General features: G+C 40.5%; 1 protein-coding gene across 4 annotated transcripts in view; it reads left to right on the top strand.

The window, feature by feature from the left end:
* ALCAM (activated leukocyte cell adhesion molecule) overlaps positions 1–16,507 on the top strand; it is a 114,261-nt gene that overhangs the window by 61,627 nt on the left and 36,127 nt on the right. The gene's annotated exons all lie outside the window — the stretch shown is intronic.

The raw sequence follows: 16,507 nt of genomic DNA, 5'->3' as shown, positions 1-16,507 counted from the left end.
TTGGGGGATGAAGACTTCTTTTCCTCTTGTTTTCCTGCTTTTCAGGTAATAGTTTTAATGAAGTAAGACTACTTCTAGAACAGTATACCTCTATCCCTTAATGGCTGGAGATAGAAAACCAGGTCTACAAATACAGCTCTCCTTGTTAAGGATCATTTCAGCTGATGGCTTGTTCAGATAGCAGGGAAGGGGTTGATGCTCGCTTGCATCGTCCTGCCATTTCTCCATTATTCTGGGACTCATGCACAGCCTTGTCTGTCCAGCCTGGTGCAGGTCACCCTCAGCCACAGAAATGACTGAATGTAAAGGTGTGGAGCTGTAACTAAGGAAATGAGGGGTGGTAGACCTAATAATGGCTATTTTTCCCATGGCTTCATGCCCATCAGTGTGTCCACAAACAAAGTTGGTGGAAGGTCCTGTGGAAACTTGTCTCCTCTGTGCAAACTTCTCCACAGGGTAGATGCTCTGGCAACCCGTCAATTTAAGCTTATTTTGCAGTATTTTTCTCACCTGACCACAATCTTTTATTCATTTATTAATTTATTTTCCCCTCTTCCCTGTCTTCCCAACACTTTTGATGTGAAATACTTATTACATTCCTGTGAAACTTGAGTGGAAATTGTCAGCTTCTTGTTGTCTTGCTGTGGGGGTACCTGTGAGCAACAGTTACACAAGCTTCATTTTCCTTTGCTGTAAAGAAAATTCTGTAACACAGCTGTAAGGAAGCTTTATTGTACTAAAACCTGTAGTTCAGGGTTCTTTAGGCCCACAGAAGCAACCTATGATAAACTACCTTGTACTCTGAAGTGTAACTAAATAGCAATTTCTATTTGTAGCTATTGCATCTATCCTGAAAAATAAAGTGATTTCATTCTGCTGTGAAATCCAGGACAAAACCAGACTATTATACCACATGGCCTGTGAGCAGGTCTTTTCAGAGAAGCCCTTAATTGGTGATTTAATTACTTTGGTTATTCTAGAAGAGAAGTCATAGGAAGGATGGTCTTTTGTAGCATAACCTTGGAAAACCAGCTCAGACTCTTCCTCCTATCAAATGCTGCCTGCCTGGCCTTTGCCAGTCATGAGAACTTTGTGCTGCACCTTCCCCTATAGAAGAAAATTGGTTTCAATAAAGCTCTTTTCCTTTTATTTTCTTTCTTAGTATATACGGTTGTTTAAGAAAAAGATTACCATATACTCTGGATCTTTGGCATGCCCTGGTACATTGAGATACAAGGGAGGCATGGAGACAACTATGCAATATTACTTTATTAGTGATATGCAGAGAAGATTATTTAGAAAAAAATACTACTGCCAGTTCTGAAAGCTGAAGAATTTACCTTTATGGTGAAAATGAAAAATGTGTAAAAGCTTGCTTGTACTTCAAACAAGAAAATAATGCTTTGTTAACTAGAATATAATTTAAAACATGTTGTGGGAATTTACATTTTTCTAAAGAAGGAGCTGCCAAATCAAATTAGTTTTGAATTCAAGAAAACTCTTGTTGAGGGATCCAGACAAGCCATATGGTACTCTCTTGCAAACATCAAGGCAAGGGAAAGTATTGTGTGGGCTTTTATCACATTTTAGTCATTTTGAGAAGAAAAAATGTTTAATATTTTTATGCGTACAATTTATATTGCAATTTAATGAGACAGAAATGACATGTACCTAAGATAAATCTAGATAATGAAAACCCACTCAGATGCATTCAGCTTGATTTAATTTTGATTGTTTTGATTTTAGAGCACTTAATATATTGAGGGGGTTTTTTTAAATGGCTGTGATGGATATTTATCTTATGTTGTACTAACTTCAATACTGTAGCAGCCAGTTTCAGGTGTTTGTATGGACTGTCTAGAGAGGAAAAATAATTCTTGCAGCAGCTGTTGGTGCACAGAAGGCGAGTTCAGGTGTGAAGCTTCTCCTAGGGACTTCCTGGTATTTCACCCTCGAAGGAGAGGCATGCTGCTTATTAAACAGTACTTCAGGATAATGCTAAGGGTTTAAAATGAAACACTTACAACTCTACAGCCTGGTGGTCTGTCACCCAGTTTAAAGCTGCTTTGTGCCAACTGTTTGTCACTGCTTCTCTCCATCCCAGCTGTGCCACAGCTGGCAGCTCTCCGCACCGCCTGTCTGGGGACGTTTTCTGTGCTCTTCTAAAACAAGGGTAAAAGCAGGTATGTCCAGGAGTAAGTGCTTTGAGATTTGCTGGTGAGTACAGGGATCTGTAAATGGAGAGTTTAGGTTTTCTTATTGACTATTTTTGACAGCTACTTTTAAAGTACCCGAGTCCTGTTTCCAAAGACCCAGGTTCACAGCCCTTTGGTACAAAAGCTGTGGGTTCCTGCTCAAAGGTCCCCATGCTGCTTTCCAGAAGGGGGAATGACAGGGGACCACCTGGTGAGCAGGGGCTGCATTGCAGCCCCACTCCATGGGGTCTGGTACTCCCATCGCCTGTATTGGGTCTCAAAACCCAGCCTTTCAGTCTTCTTTGCCGAATCCCTGGAAGTGTTCAAAGTCAGGGCTTTGAGTAATCTGATGGGGGGAAGGTGACCCTGCCTGTGGCATGGGGGTTGGAACTAGGAGATCTTGAAGGTCCCTTCCATCCCAAACTATTCTGTGGTTCTGTGGCTTGGTTTAGGCTGTGAACATCTGTTTTTCGGTGGTGTGAATTTGCATATCAAATGAATTTATGAAAAAGAAAAACATACTAAGAAAGTTAAACTAATCCACCTAAAAAGCTGATTTGTACCTGTGAGAAGCTAAGGGCAGCTATTCTTTTGCTGGAGGGTGACATGGGTTGATCTAGGGTTTTGTGTCTGTATGTGGTGGGGTAGGTTGTTTGTTTGTTTTTCATGACCTAATTAAGACCAACCTGATATACCATCGATTCTCACCATGCACACACAACCCATATCACATGTGCCATGGCATCCTTCCCTTTGCTCAGACAAGCTGACACTGATATTTCTGTAAAGACCCTCATCTGTTACAATAGGGAACTTCTAAAGAATAAAACTTCACAAAGTCACTTTTATCTTCACTGTGCAACGCTTGTTTCCCATTAATTTAGAGAGAAAAGGCTTGTTGTCAGTATCAGGGCATTAAAAACATACATCATCCTGTGAGCTGTTCAGACGTGGTCAAAGCCCACATAAATAATTCTCTAGCCTTGGTATTTTAGGAAGGGCACCAGATGGTGCTCCAGAAAGAGGGAAAGAAAAAAAAAAAAAGGGGTTCCAGAACTATTAATTACTTTTCAGGTTGTCTTTAGAATTATTAGGTATAGGAGCATTTTTAAAAATATTTATGCTAATTAGTGCATGTTTCTACAGAAGCTGGAGATGATTAAATATGTTCTGCATCCTCACAGACGACAGAGCAAATTTTTTTCTTAGGGGGTCAGATTCTTTGACCCACTGAGCTATCCTACCACCCCTCCAGATGGTCAGAGATAGCTTGGAGGAGCTGTAAGATTTTTTTTGCCTTTCAGGAATGTTTTCTGCCAGGTACCCAGCCTGGTTTTGTTCCTCTTGCTACAGAGTGGTGGTTTGGGAGGGGTGTAGGTAATGGTAAAGGTATTTTTTACCTGTAGGTAAAGGGTGCTCCCCTCGGGCATTATGGCTTTATCTCCACAGCACAGCAGGACAGCTTGGAACTGACTGATTCAGGGATACTTTCAACTGAGCAAGAGCTGAAGCAGTGCTCCACCGACCCCATGTGAGTGCTGTTCCTCTGCAGCAAACACAGGAGTGCTCTTAGGAGAGGAGTGAGGTACCTCTCACTTCACAGTACTGCAGCATAAAGGTGCACATGAAGGCTCTGCTCTTCAGGACAGGATCTGCTTCAGCCAAGAGTTGCAGTAGCTTGTGTGCTTTGCCCACATATGGCCTACATAGCAAGCACCTTGTCTACAATGGTTGCAAAATGGTTGTTCTCTGAGTACATAATTAGTGTCAAAAAATTGATAACTGACACTGTACAGGTAAAAGCTCCTGCCACAAATCAAAGTAACAACTCAGGAGACCCATCCTCTGTGTTCCTGCTCAGGGGCAAGTGGTGATATGGGCAGCAGCAGCAGTACCTAGACAGAGAAATTGGTAATTATGGCCCACATGTGTAGGTCAAAATGAAATGTTCAAATGTACTTAAAAGTGCAGTTGGGCATTAAGGCAGTTTACAGGAGCATGATGTACTGTAGCAGCTGTCATGCTGACTAAAACACGGCTGCCTTCTCTGCAGAGTTTCTGGCAGGTATATAGAGGAAGCAGTGACTTGCACACCAAGATTGGTGTTTACAAAGAGTTTCAGTGACAACATAAATGTAGCCACTCTGCACTGGAAGCCGTGCATCTGAGGTGGGCTGCCCTGCAGGAATTGTTGTTTACTTGGCCATTCAGATCAAAATCTGAAATTACAATCACCAGAGCCTGTGCAGTTGCTATCATTTCTGATACTGCTGTTCAGTGGACTGGACTGTGTTGACGTGAGGTGTGTGCAGAAAAGACATAACATAGTGTATTGCCCTGGCAGTCAATGTTTCTCTCTTCCTGCAAACCATGTAGCAGGTTTTATTGGTGGCATAGGCACAAACCTGGAGTTGGGGGAGTCTGTTGAGCTGGGGTTATGTTCTGGAAGCAGTAGTGACTCCATGGGGGTCTTAAAGCGGTCTGTGTAAGGTTGGTCTGGGCTGGATCCCTGAGAAATCCTTTGATTGTGTCTCTGTATTATCTTACAAATGGGGTCCTGGACTTCCAGGATGCTACAGCAAGATTTTTTATAGTGGGGGGGAAGCCTAGTCGACACAACAGTTTTCTAGTAGCTATGCTGATGTCTTGTGCCTTCATCCTCATGCTGTGGCACTACTTGTTCTTGAAGATAAATATGTGCATAAATATTTGAAAGATTAAACTTCTTTGTGCCTTCTGTTTTCACACACTGAAAGTAACTCCCTTTTCGGGTCAACATACAGGCTTTGCAATGTATCCTGTTGCTTTTAAACTTTTCAGCAGCACTGTATTTGCAGAAGGCAATAACTAGGTATTAAAATTCTAGGAAGTAACTCCTATATTAATTTAAAGCATTAATAGGAATCATGCTTTGCTTTTTCCAACCTTTCATGATTTTCTCCAGAGGGCAGCTGAAACTTACAGCAAGTTGTTCAATAACTGGACAGTACCTATATCTTCCAGTGTTACATTATATTGGAAATTCACTGTAAGCTGTGACTGCATCCACTAGATGTGAGCTGCTGTTTTGTGCTCCTCTCCAGCATTTTTTTTTCTGTATGCAGAATTATATTAAGCAACAGTTTGAGGGATTTTTTTGTAAAAAAAAAATAAACAATTCATGCAAAGCAGAAAGGTGATAGCACATCAGATGCTAGTTTGTATATGCACATAGAAGTGTAAATTCATATGAGGTGGAAGCAGAACATGATGCTTGGCAGCATTTCCTCCCTCCACACATGTCAGTAATATCCACAAGTGGACATGATGGGCACTGAATTCACACCAGCCTCAGATATCTCTACATCCATGTGTCTGCATTTCTCCATTGAATGAGAGTCTGTGTAAACTTTGTGTTTATATTTGTGGTTTTATATATTGCTTGCAGTTTTTGCCTGTGACACATCTGTGAGTTTTCAGTTAAGAAAGGCAGGCAAAGACAAATTTTCAGAAATTAAGGTGGTGTTGGTTTCTCCCACTGGTGAAAGTGCACATCTGCTTCAGCTCATCCTCCCAGGGCAGGAGGCTGTTGCCAATACCAAGACTGGCTGCAGGCATCCACGAAATTTAAAAAACTGTCTGCAAGGAGCCCATTAAATCTAAAGAGAGACACAGAGGAGCTCTCAGTCACTTAGTTTAGCATAAACCATAAGGATTTATAGCATTATACTTTCAATGAGCTTTTCCCCCTCCACACCTCTGTTGTTGTGCTATCAGTGAAACGATAGCTCTCGTTTCCAGGTAACAAAGACCTGTGGGTGATTTGGTGAGGCTGCATTATCTCATCTGTGTGGCTCTGTCCTCTCCCTTATCAGTAGGGAAAGCAGCTGGAAAAAAGAGCAGCCAAAAGCCTGTTGTCAGCTGCAGGGTGTCTGTCCAGCAGGTTCTCTTGGAAGCATGTACAGCTTTTTTCACCCACTCAGTGTCATGGAAGGATAAATCTGTCCTTCGTCTGTGCCCTCTGAAGTTCTATCTTCTGTACAGCTTTGGCCTTTTTGGTTTTTGTTTGTTTGGGTTTTTTGTTTTGAGGTAATTAGTGCATGGTTTTCACCAAAAGTAAATGAAGCTTATTCACTGAAAAAATTATTCTGTATGCATTATACGCATTACAGTCACAGGTTATTTTCTCTGTCATAAAGTCTAGCTGATTTCTTTGGGAATAACTGCTCAAGCAGGTCCAAAGCAAGCAGCAGGTCTGGTAAGTGTGACTGCAGTAAGGCAAGTGTGGCAGGACATAATTTGTTAATTAGATGTGGACCATACAGCCTTAATGAAGGGCAGGGAGGAAAGTGCCCCTCTGCAAGTCCCCTGTCCAAATATTCACCAAATATTTTACTTCTTACTTATTGGAGTGTATGGGAATACAGTTGAATCTTTTGCAAGTGTTTCAAAGCGCTAATACAGAGAAACAAGAAATTATGGCTTCTCCCTATGGGGTGTTCTCTGCTTGCTGGAAGCACTGTTGCAGAGGTGATTGTGGACAGCAGATAGCGAGCCTGTGGCAAGGCTGGGGATGCCTTGGGACGGTTTTGTGTGAGTAAAGAAAGGCCCAAGTGCGTGTGCAGATAATGGAGAAGGGTACTTTTGCAGATCTGGAACAGTCAATAGGAGAGATCTGGCCTTTTCCTGTGTTTTAGGATTCCTTGACAGAGCAGATCATGATTTAAAGTAGAGGGGCAACAGGCATGATTAAAAATATTTACAGTGCTGGTGCCTGGCAGGGAATAATTTTCAGCTTGGAAAGACCTTAGGTGGGTGGAAGGTGAGTGCCTGTTCCTTCTGACTGTAGGCAGAAAGGACACAACTCACAGGAAGAACATGGTTAGAAGAGGAGGAAAATTGCTGTTGAGTTTTCTTTGCATAGGAGGACTCCAGGATTTAACTACATCACTTTTTCTATTTTTTTTTGTGTTACTTGCCTTTTTTCCCCCCTAATTCTTAATTTTTTGTCCATTGCACTTATTTACTTTTAACTAGAGTGTTCAGTGATATTTTTCTTCCCTCATACTTTGCAATATTATTTGCTTTATGGTACTTTGATTTTGCTCCTGAGACTCGTTCAAGCTTAAATAAATATACAAAATATATACATGTTTTTGAAAGTTCATATTTGTAAAGTATAAATTGTTACTAAGCTTTCACTAGCAATAATTTCAGTATACTCTATACTGTCAATATCAAGTAATGAAGAAACAAGAGGGGACAAATCTTTTTTTTAATATGCTGCCTATTGACTTCTTTTAATAGTCAAAAAAGGGATTCATGGAAGAATATAATGGTGATTTTTAGGCAATTGTTTTTGAGCTGCAGGTTTTATTGGACTTAGTAGAAACTTTTAAGTCCCTTCAAGGTATTGGATACACACCAGCTTTGCTGACTAGCATAATGAGAAAATAAAAAACAATTTGAGTAGTTTTAACAAACGGAGAAGTGCTTTAGAAGTGCAAGTGAAAAGCATATCAGAAGTATGCTTCAGGAGCAGCTGGGGGCTAACCTCAGAAACAGTAAGAAGTTTCACCAAGCCATAAAGGCTTTGTTGATCCCATTTTGCCTAATTAGGTATACCCTTTAAAGTAAAAATTCTTTGCAGTATTGACTCAGAAACTGTTCTCTGAGTCACATTTGCTTCTCATCTCTTGGCAGATAGCTTGTATCATCAGACTTTAGTAAGCTATAACTCACTTCCCTGGCAGATGTGCCTGACCACTCATAAAAAATCACACCATATGTCAGTAACTATTTTAATAAACTATTCTCAAATTTTTAGTGTGTTATAAAAAAAACCCAAATTGATCGTAGTTCCTTTAGTCATGGCTACATCTTGTGCAGAAGTATTTGTAAGATACATTAGTGATTTTATATCTTCCTCTAAATTATGAGAACTATTCTAAGCAATGTTTTGTAAAAAAATGCCCAAAAGTAAATCCTTAACCATGGTCTTTCAGTTGCAGCATTGGCTGTGGGAAAGAGCTTTTTTAGTACTGGATGGTGCTCATAAGAGTCATAGCTGGGTTTTCTGAGGCTGACCCCAATTTGCCAATGTTGGCCGTATCTTCTGATGTGGTTCCACCTGGATCTTGTGGAAATGTTGTCTTTGTTAGCGTTATGCTAGTTCAAGCATTTCTTAATCAGTGGTTGTGTGTTTCTTAAGTCTAATTTGTACATATTTGCTTGGAATTATGCTGCTTTTTTTTTTCTATTTACAGTAACATTGCTATATATGTAACTTCTTTTAAATCTGTAAGATTTGCTCAAATAACTTGAACACTTAAATCTGCAAATATGACTGATTTGGGATTAGCAGTGAATCCAGAAACAGCTCTAGATAATTCTGAGCCAAAAGCTAGAGCTTCCATAAGATAGTAGGATTAGAAGGCCACTGAAATCACAGGTGATGTTTTGGAGTGGTGGTTTGGGAAAGAAGCTTAGGTTTTCCTCTTAGGAAGGAAAATCTTGCTGTAACAAAGCCCATGTGCTACAAAGGCGTTGGTGGCTTTCATGGGTTTTCCTTGCAGTTCTTTACTAGATTTTGGAGCCTTCCTGATTTAAAAGGGAGAGGATTAAAAAGTGGAGCTTTTCTGGTCCCATTTCAGAGCTGTTGGACTTAGCAGTTTCCTTTGTCTTCATGGAGCTGGGCATTGGAGCGAGGCTGAGGTGGTATGGTAGGAAGGTTGATGTGCTGACACAAGTAGTTCATTTTGCAGTAGCATTTTTGCATCAGTTACTGAGCTTTGAACTGCTCATTTAGTCTCCAGCTTTGCAGAGGGTAATGCTAGGAACAGCTCTTTTATGTCATTTGAAAGCTGTGCTGACTTGAAAGCAGTATCTGTTTTACTTTAAATGACAATGATAATGCATTTTATGATGGCCATTCCAGTTTTAAAGAGTATGACTATGTGCAAATTTCTTTTGCATACCTATCAAAAATTTTAGAAACTTTTGGTGATTATGATCTGGAAAATGTCATGGTTATTGCTTTATATGTAATATTTGAAGTTACTAAGCTGACAAAAGATTATTAGTCATCATTATTTAGATGCAATCTAGGTGTTTGGGTACATTGAAAATGAAAAGCTTTTTTTTTTTTTTTCTCTATGTTCTCCAGCATAGTGCTGCAAGCAATGATGATGACAGAAGATGTTCAGGGAAATGCTCAGTGTGAACCTCACTAGGGTAAAGCTTGCAGTGATGATAATCCCTGTAAACTATGCCCCACAAAACTATCTGCTCTTGGAAGGACATAGCTTTCTAAAACCTCTATGTTGCAGAGAAATTTCCCTCAATCTTCCCAAAAGTTTCTGCTAAAGTAGTTTCAAATCAGGCTGCATGAAAATCATACAGAAAAGGAGCATAGAGATGGAAAGCTGTTTTCTGGTTTGGGAAGTGGGAAAAAAAGTGATCAAAATACTGAAACAGCTGGATATTTTGAGATCTTGGAACAGAAGTAGCTCTCAGTAAAATAAAAAGTAGTCTGGTTTGTGAATAGGAACACAGTACTCAGAGCTCTATATGGCCACCATGTAGGACTTTTAAAATTGTGGTTAAAGTGCTCCATGAGATTTTTGACCTAAACTCGTGGAGGCTCAGCCTAGAGCTCACACTTAAGGTTACATAGAAAGCCAAATTATATGCATGTGTAGGAAAACTGTCCATCCCTGCCATTCAAGACTGGCTGAACTATAGAGGAAAGAACCAGTGAGAAGCATGCAATGACCTCACTCCTCTCGAAGAAGTGGGCTGAGGATTTCTTCATTGATTTAGGTGGTAGAGCCCATGTAGCCTTGGTCAGATGAGGCAAGTTATCTCAGCTAGTTTCTAATTATAGCTCATTTCTTTGTACTGATAAGGAAAACACTTGTTTTATATGGTGTTAGAAAGGCGTAATTGTTAGTATTCATAAGAAAGACGATTTCTGAAGAGCTGACATGTTTCCTTCAGGTTTTTTTTCCTCATTAATGGAGAAAAACTGTGTTTTAAACACACTTAATGCTTGTGTAGGGTAATGATAGCTGAATTCTGCTGGCGTTTAATGCCTGCTCTCTGATGCTTTCAGAATTCCTTTAGCTTTAAATACCCTGCCTGTTTCATGGTGTGTAGTGTCCAGTGCCTTAATGTTGTTCAGTACCAAGCCCCATTTCTCTAGCCTGCTCAAATACTTGCCAAAATCAGTGTTAAGTACATAAGTGCTCCTGTATGTATGGGTTTGGCTGCTTGTGTCACTGGAGTTAAGGAAGTGTTTCTGACAAGCTTGTCAAAAGCAGCTCAGCATCTTCCAGAGTCACAACCAGGTTTTCAGCTGGATCTTCTCCCTTTCCTTCCCTCTTCCCCTTCCCCCTCCCAAAAAAAAACCCCAAAACAAACCAAAACCAGTCCCAAATGTGCAAGTTAACTTCACAGCTTCAAAGAGCTTGAGTTAGCAGTCTGTATTCTGAAGGGTAATTGCTGTCTGTTCCATCAGTGCTTATAAGTTGAAAAAGGATTTTTTCCTTTGGTGTTAAAATTGCCTGGGCTCTAATATTATTCAGGGTTAAAACTAATTGAAGGAATACTGTGATAAAGTATAAGAAACCCTTCAGCAATTTCTGTTATGTTGCTTTAAAAGTGTTTGGTGCATTGAATACTGATCTATATGTTTATGAACAATTAGTTTCCCTCTTGGATACTTTTGATGATTCTTTGTTACCAATGGTCCTTTTGACGAGCTAGTTGCTCTTGTGTGGGTTTATTTCACTCTTTGAAGAGGTAGAGAGAAGAAACAATATACTGTTTATATAACCTGTATCACATAACATATCTACAAACACATGCACCTTTGTTTTTAATCATATTTGTACAGTGAAGATAATCATTGTTTGAATTTTCTTGGAAGTGTTTGCCCTGCTTCCCTATTTTCATGCCTAGCATACAAATGATTATACCCACCTAGCTGAAATAAATAATGCCTTATGTGTGAGATTTGATAATGTGAGCTTTTTTTTTTTTTTTTGCTTGCTTTGACCGGTATTTTGACATCCTGAAGTGTATCTTGTGTTTTCTGTGCTATGTCAGAAAATTAATGAGCACTGTGTGAGCTGTGCATAGGACTGCCTGCTGTAGCTCATGTGAAGAGGCTTGTTCTCAGCAGAGCAGGCTGGATCACAAGGACGAGCTTGTTGAGAAAATGGCAGCTGGGTGATGTTTGCCTCCCTGGCTGTTGTGGCTCAGAAAAAAAAATAATTATAGGTTTTGTTGTGTTTTTCAACTGATTTTATCAGGCACAGGTGGTGAAATAAAAGGTGCATGACATGTTTGCTGCATATGGTCTTTTCTGAGCACTGTAGTATGAGAGACATGGGCGTTCTGGAGAGAGTCCAGGGAAGGGCCACTGGATCACCTCCCTTATAGGATAAAGCTGAGAGAGCTGGGACTGCTTAGCCTGGAGAGGGGAAGGCTCAGGGGAGTCTCCCCAGTGTGTACAAATACCTGAAGGGAGGGTACAAAGAACATGTAGACAGGATCTTCTCAGTGATGCCCAGTGACAAGGCAAGATGCAGTGAACACAGTCTGAAGCACAGGCTGTTACTCTGAGCATCAGGAAACACTTCTTTCCTGTGAGGGTGACTGAGCACTGGCACAGGCTGCCCAGGGGGGCTGTGGTGTCTTCTTTGGAGGTGTGCAAAAGCCATCTGGATGGGGTCCTGGGCAGCTGTAGGTGGGGCCCTGCCCTGCTTGAGCAGGGTGATTGGACCAGTTGCCTCCAGATGTCCCTTGCAACCTCAATCTGTGATTTGGTAAACTCTCTTACTTTTTTTTTTTTCTCTGAATAGTGCTTTTAATTAAATGAAAAATACTTTCCCATGTTAAAACCTGCTTTAAGGCATTATCAAGTATCAACAGCTGGGACAGTAAATATCTGCTGTCAAGTCTTGTCACATCCAAACCAGGAGAGTTTTTTCTAATAAATTTTTGTATTGTACCAACACCCAGCTGTGTTTCATATACTGCTTTGTCTTTAAAAAATAAAAATATTTATAATAAGAGTGTGTTCAATGAGGAGTGATTAAGCTGGTGAAGGGCATAGAGAATGAGTCCTGTGATGAGTGGCTGAGGGAGCTGAGCTGTTTAGTCTGGAAACTAGGAGGCTTATCACTCTCTACAGCTACCTAAAAGTAGATTGTAGTGACATGGGAGTCAAGAAATGGCCTTAGGTTGCAGCAGGGGGCATTTAGATTGGCTGTTAGGAAAAATGTCTTTACCAAGAGGACTGTCATGCCCTGCAACAGGCTGCCCAGGAAAGTAGTTGAGTCATCATCCTTGGAGGTCTTTAAAAGACTTAGGGACATAGTAGAGTGGTGGGCATGGCAGCATTAGCTTTCCAGTTGGACTTAGTGATCTAGAGGGTCTTTCCAACATAAATGGTTTTGTGATTCTAAATGGTGCCATCCCAATCTTAAGAACATGTAATGGTTTTGTGAAATACTGATGTTTCCTAAAAAAAAATCATTTAGGTCAGTACCAGCCATTTATGCTGGTACGTAAGTGGGTACCCAGTAGGACCTATGTGTATGCCTATATAGCTGAAATCCCTTTAAGAAGTGGAGGGTAGAAAAAAAAATAGCAAGTAACTTTATAAAATATTTATTTCATGAGGCAAAGCTTTATAACCTCCCAGATTATATTTAGTACAGGCTAGTCTGTACTGGAGAAAAGATGGGAGGGCCAATGCCTCAATAAAAGATTTGGAGTGTTAATCCTAATGTAGAGTTTCCAAAGTAGTTAACTACAGTTTCTGAGGTAGGTGCTAAATAGACATAATGGCTCTTGAGTTTGGACACTGACATTGCAGAGGCTGCTAATTGACCTGCCCTGCTTCATGCTGCTGATTGCTGCAAAGAGCCATAGCAGCCAACATGTCCTGCTGTTCTCTAGTAATGAGACTTTGCTCCTTGGGTCCAGACAGTGTAATAAAAAGCAGCATTGCTGAACCTGCCAGGGCAGAAGCATCAGCAGTAAAAAATTAAGTGCAAAGGAAAATGCAGGACATCTTTGTGGATGTAAAACATCGTTTAAATCAGTGAATGCCAAGGTAGTGAGGGAGGTTCAGCTCCCCAGACTTCCCCTGCTCTAGAAGGAAGCCCTGCTGTGCCTGCCAGCGCAGAGGAGTCCTGGGCAGTACCTGTGCTAGTCAGTTTTCAGATACAGTCTCGTAGTCTCACGTGGAACTTGCATCTAGAGGGTGTTTGAACAGCTCTTGTTCTGTTTTGCGTTTGTTCCAAAAATACTACTCCTAAGCACATAGAAGAGGTGTTTGTGACAAGAAGTTGTTTTAGTATTGCAAACGGAAGGTAGAGGTGGAAAACATGGCTGCTTTTGTTATTTCCTTGGAGAACCATCAGCTTCCTAATGTGTTTTTTCCTTTAACTCACCTTCTATGCATTCCTCCTATATGATCCTGTTGATTTAAAAAGAATAATTGGTCTAAAGTATGACCTGCCTCATACTTTTGGCGAGGATCTAAAATAACAACAGTACCTTTTCTGTATTTAAGCTTCTGTTCAAGATTTTTTGTTTTGTCCCTTGAAGATGTGGGTACTCTTTGGTTCTTGCCTTGTGAAACACAGGCAGAGAGCACGACAAAGAAGGATGCAGTTAGCACTGCCATAGGGGACATGGAAAGTACTCCAATTAAAAGCATCAATAGCTATGTCGTCTCAATTTACCAGTGTCCTGCTGGGATCTTTCTCTGAGCCATCATACCTCATGAAGCTGCGTCTTTCTTCCCATGTTCTAACCTGTGTGGAAAGGTCTCATCTGGCTCAGAGTTTCTTCAGCACTGGATCAAAGAGAGGGAAATGAAGTAAATCTCAGCCTTCTCAAGCCTCTTATGTATGTAAAGAAATGGAAGGAAAGTGATATAGGTGTAGTTCAGACCTAGCAGGTAGAGCTGCTCTCGGTGTATGTGAGACAAGATCCTGCCTCTGAATTAATGGTGTTATTCACAGCACTAGCTCAGTTTTAGAAGACAACATCAGAAAATCACATAGGGAAGCTGGCTGAGCTCTTAATTAGCTACAGAAAGGTGCACCAGAAATAGAGAAAGGCAGGACACGATGCCCAGTGACGTAGCGTTATTCCCTGCGGTTGCCTTTGTGTCCTCTGGCAGAGTTAATGGGAAATGAGGGCCCTGACATTGACCCTGCACCATGTTAGGGCATGGAGCAATTTGTTATGTGTTTGTAGATCCTGCTTTCATTTTCTTTTTCTTAGAATGAGCTGGAAATTATGTAAAGAGGCCTGACAATATGATGGTTGGTGGTAAGCACTGTTGTGTCATTAAGCAATCATTTTTTTCTCTTTTTCATCCCACCATTTTACAAATATGTCTAATAGCAACAGAGAGAGGAATTTCCAATTCTGTTGAAGTGGGGTTTTTTTTGTTTTTTTCTTAAATGCGTAGGTTGGTAGGGTCGTTTTGTGGAGATGACTGCAGTTACTGTGGTGAAAGTTTGCAGTTATTCAATTAATTTGCACTCCTTCGATGTGCTAGATCTGTTGCTACTGAAGTGGAACGAGAATGTTTTGCAAGAGGACTTTTCTTATTCTTGCAAACACTGTTTCTCTGTATTCAAAGTAAAACCTATATCTTTCTGGGTCTGTGTTAACAAATTCATAGAAAAATGTGTGATTTTAGTACAGGCAGCATTTATGTCAAGTCATGAATTTGTCCTTTTTAAGAAATGACTTTCAGCTGAAAGAGTTCTAAAATCAGAAGTCAGTCTTTCCCTTTATCAGACCATTCACTAATTACCTGCTCTGAATGCTGCAGAGTTTCTCTGGAAACATTTTCCTTCTCCCTCCTGAGACTGTTGAGCCTTCAGTAGTGTGTACTTGCTATCATAGCAATTCTGTAGGGCTAAATGGGTGTGTAGAAGAGAGCAGCATTTCAGATCCTAGGGGCTCATTTTGGTTTCCTCTAATGACAGGGAGTATTTCCCCTAATACCAAAGAGCATCTTATATCACAGGAGCAGTTTTTGGTTATCCATGTGATGCCAAATGCTATTACTAGATTTCAAATTACTAAATGATACTTAGCTGAAATTTGAACAGGTACTAACTAGTTTACTAATTTAATATATATTTGCAAGTCTGTTGTCATTTTGATCCCATGGGAGAGAACCAAAAAAGGACAAAAAGGACAGCTTTTATTGCTCTAGCAAAAAAATGAAAATTAGGATTGCTCCCCTCCTGGTGATCAGAATGAAGATGAGTGCAAGAAAGGAGCAAGGGAACAGTTTCTTCCAGCTTTGAATTTTACTTCCATTTATAGCTTGATATTGTAAAACATAACTTCAATTTCATGGAAACAGAAGCAATCTGATCTTTTTAAAAATTATTTTTTAAAAGATTGCTCTTACTCAGCACCACCTAGTGGAATGACTGCTATTGTCATTTAGGAAGCAGCTGGTCTCCATGAACCATATAGAAAATTAGAGCATCCAGTCCCTACAGTGTGAGTAATGCATCTCAAGCATGTTTGTGACTAATTAAGTAACAAAATTAGAAAGATTACCAGTGCTTTAGTTGAAAGGGAGGCGAGTGAAGGAAAGAAAGTTTAAGATGAATGCAGGTAGTGGTGCCTGTTATCTCCTGTGTTCCTTTAGTCCATTAAGCTCCAGCCTGCTTTTCTGCCTTAAGGATGTGGTGCCATCCAGATTGTAGCTTCTCTAAGGAAAGATTTTGCAATACTATTTCTTTGTGCAATGCCATACAGCACAAGCCCCACAGCCTCATTTGTCACTCTGATACATGTGATAAATACAAGCTGATGTTAACAGTGAGCTCTGAAGTCCCCACCCAAGAAAAATGCTCTGGAGTCTTTGTAGTTTAAATTGCAGGCAAGGAATTCAGTGTTTGGGTCTTTGAAAAGGCATGATTTTCTTTAAAACAAAAAAAAAAGTCCCTTGGAAAAACCTCCCTATTGAGTGTATCTATGCACTGTATAGAATTGTCAGGTGCTCCAGGCAGCAGCCCTAAGACTTGGGAAAAGCAAAGGGGTCTGTGGCTCAGGTCTTTGGGGGTGCATGTTTCTTTTCTAGCTATAGAAAGGAAGGGCTGAATCTCCCCAAAAATTAATGTTTCTAGAAGGAAGGGATGATTTTCCTCAGAAGCACCTGGCTACGTCCACCAGCATCTTACTTCACTCTCTGAAATACAGTTCCTTTGGCAGCAAGCCCTTAAGCTGTAGTTGCAAATGAAGAGACAGCAAAGGGGGAGATCCTGAATCTCTGGGGG

Source organism: Passer domesticus, chromosome 2 (genome assembly GCF_036417665.1).
Source record: "Passer domesticus isolate bPasDom1 chromosome 2, bPasDom1.hap1, whole genome shotgun sequence".
Taxonomy (NCBI): Eukaryota; Metazoa; Chordata; class Aves; order Passeriformes; family Passeridae; genus Passer; species Passer domesticus.
This window is presented reverse-complemented; position numbering and strand designations above follow the sequence as displayed.